Below are 3,733 nucleotides of genomic sequence, written 5' to 3'. Positions count from 1 at the left end.
TTATACAAGTTATGTTTTATAAACTATTATAAATTATATAAACATTTCAGTTACGTGGTGTTATTTCTGAACCCTATTTGCTTAAAAGGAAACTATTGATATGTTTGTTTATATTTTAAAGAATATTTGGCTATAACCTTACATACAATTATGTTTTGTAAATACCACCGCGGGAGTCCCATGCCTTGGGGGACTTAAATAACCATTGGCCTCTGTTTGACCACTTTGTGGTCCTCTGTTTGTCATGGATCCATTAACCTCTGTTCTGTGCGGACCAAAGTGTTGTGCAGAGCTAAGTGCTACACTATTGTGGGAGCCACCTCTAGAATCCGTACAAGCCACCTCTTGAATCCGTACCTCTGTTCTGTGCGAACCAAAGTGCTGTGTGAAGCTAAGTACTACACTATTATAGGAGCCACCTCTAGAATCCGTACGAGCCACCTCTTGAATCCGTACCTCTGTTCTGACTGTCACTTCTGTGACATATGTTCTGTTATGTTCTGTACTGTGGTTATGACTATATATTTACATAATTTCTGTATTTCAGTTTCTGCCACTTAAATGAAAATAATCTCAGTTTTGCTACTTAAAGGATTATTTGTTCCGACTAAGCTATCTCAAATGTTTTGGCCTAACTAACTATCCATGGTTATTTCTTGTCCCTTGTACTCTTGGTATAATATTTCTCACTCTGCCATGTGCTTATAGTTGTTTACCAATTTTCAAGAAATAATGCAATTGAGAAATAGCTTTTGGAAAGTCTTAGATGCGGAGCTGTGGAATAGACATACACAGCACTTTTATGATATTTTTCTATGTAAATATCGGCATTTTTGGTCAATATATTTTGTAATAAAAATAGAAGCTCTAATGATTATTTTGGTACCCTCATTTAAATATTACTTCCGCTCGCGTTTATTGATTTGTGTAAGAATTGGCTGGAGGTAACCTTAGTTACTGGCCATCACGATGCTTAACCCTTGGGTACGGGGAGCAGGTCGTAATATCAATAAAAAATATAAGGACCAAATATTTACTTTTTAATTTAAGATAAGTTTTTTTTCCCTTTTATGTTATACAACAAAGTAAATAACGAAACTGAAGAAACAAACCAAATTTGATACAGCAAAATCTGCATACCAGATTGACATAGAGACAGAGAAGGAAGTCCAAAAATTCTGAAATTGGTGAAGTAAATTTGATTTTTGTTGGTTAAAGAGGCGGGAGCCAAATCATGAAGCAAGGGTTTATCAAATGCCATCCTTATCTACCATCTACACCACAAATTTCCTGTGTTTTCATCTTCTACGATCAGAGTTCATTAGGTATTCTTTCTCTCTTTCTCATTCTCATCAAACACACACAATACCTCTATCTTTCTTACTTATTTATGATCTTCTTGTTTTAGGCATATAACTTGATACAATCTGAAAATCTAATTTTGTAACTCATGAATTTATTAATTTTCATCTTTTAATATAAAAGGTTAGTTGTAATTTACTATTATTGTATTTATGTTGTGATTGTATATAATGTCTTGCAAGTGTTTGTTTAAATGCTTCAGTTGGATTTTGCATTAGGTTGCTCTGTTTTTTTTTTTTTTTTTTTTTATAAATTACTCAGTTAGATCACATAAACAAGCATCAGTATACCAGACTATGTGGTCAAGTTTCTTAATTTAACCCTCAAGGTATACTTATAAAGTAGTTTCGTTGATGAACTTATTATTGTTTATTAAGATTTATGAGTGGTAGATGTCGATGATTTGTGAGGTTTCTATAGGCTAGCTTATCATTAAAATGAAAATAATAATAACAATGATTCTCTTTCTTGTGATTGTCAAGGTGAATTATTAAATTTCCAAGCTACATTATCTGTAAATAGTATACAAATTGAGATTATACTAGTATTGCCCTGTAAAAAATGAATTCTATTAGATCATGGAGTCATTATTGTCTGTTGGGTGCAAAACATATATTAAGTATTAAAAAGTGGAATAAATTAAAGAGGGGCACATAAGTGAAGTATTGGGTATTTGATTAGACCAAGAATTGAATTTCATTCAAGATAGGTGCATCTACCAGTGGACACAATCAAATTTAAGAAAGATGCATCTACCAATGGATGTAATCAGAATTCAGATTACTTCACCGAAGGGAAGAGAAAAAAAAAACTAAAAAAACTAAAAAACTAAATAATAGATAATAATAAAAACTATAGCAACACTATATTAGGTAAGGGTTATTAGAGCATGCATAATAAGATATATCTTTGTATTTATCTCCCAGATGCTGCTGAACTGAGGTTTAGAACCTTCTGAAAGATGCTAAGCAGAGAGAGAACTTTGGCTATTGAAAAAATAAAATAAATCACTGATGTACACAGGGCATTTGTTCTGTACAACAGTGATCTACAAACTACAAAAGGCATGAATGTAGATCAATAAAACAAAAAATTAAAGGAAATAAAATGCATAAAAAAGGGAAATGATGAGGCCCACTCGCCATGGGGGATGGCGGCGCGGGTGGGGGTGTCAAGAATATGGCCCTCCAAAAGAAAACCAAATAACAAGTCAAGTATCATTCAATATTCATCAAACAAAACAATTAAATATAAGTTTGGAAAATTAAATCGTTGTGTTAAACTTATACTCGAGCCACCAATAACCCAACAAAACCATATGCACCTTACAAAACTAAATCATAAACGAAGTCAAGAAATTGATCCAGGTTTAGTCTAATCATCAACAAAGCCATGCTCTTCTTCTTGAATCTCTTCCCCACACAGCCGCCCCTCCACACATGCATGAATTTCACCACTCTGAAAAAAACCTAAAAGATCCAAAATATCAAGAAGCTTAAGTCCCATAACTCTGTTTCCACTCTACAATGTAAAAGAACATGGGCCTAGTTTGTCATCACTTTTGCACACGCCACCCTAATTAACATAAAGATTCCTACACGGAGATCAGCATCTGCACTGCATTGGGCCATGACTATAGCTTTCTATTAGATGCAATTGTATAGAGCCTTAGACCATTGACAATTTGACAATGTCAACCTGGCTTAACCAACAAGGCCAGCTTGGGTTATCATAAAATAAGATATATACCTTATAGTTCTAGTTAGTTCTTTTGATCCACCAAACAAACCTAAAAAACAGTCACCAAAATAGCCACCAAATCAAATAATAGGATGCTTGGCAGACCAACAGGCCAAACAGAGATCAGCACAGATAGATAGACAAGCCAATTCAAATAACAGCCACCAAATCAAAAAGAACAAAGTAGACCAACTTAGCAGACCAACAGACCACAACCTAAGCAGCCAACAAGCAAAAGGCAGCAGAAGCAGAATTAGCAGAATCAGTACATATGGATAAGAAAACAAAGATCCACCAAAATCAGCAACCCAGGTCAGTCACTGGCCTCAGCAACCAGACAAGGCCACACCAAACCTGAGGCAAAATTTGACCAAAGAGACCGAAGAAAACACGTCAACAACAAAAGCACAACAAGATCTACCCACAACTTAGCATATCAGACTAGCAAATCAGTTAAGCCACCTATCCTGTTTAATAATCACCAAAACTTGCAGCTAGCTGCTTCCATATAGAATCTGGAACAAAAGCAACAGCAACACCACAATCAGCAGACTCAAAAGTAGGTAGCTGCTTCCATACCTGACAGCAGAGCAATACCTCCATTTCTGATGCAATACCTCACTTGCTGGAG

Source organism: Camellia sinensis, chromosome 3 (assembly GCF_055761805.1).
Source record: "Camellia sinensis isolate YWXY chromosome 3, ASM5576180v1, whole genome shotgun sequence".
In the NCBI taxonomy this organism is placed as follows: domain Eukaryota; kingdom Viridiplantae; phylum Streptophyta; class Magnoliopsida; order Ericales; family Theaceae; genus Camellia; species Camellia sinensis.
Note: the sequence above shows the minus strand (reverse complement) of the source record.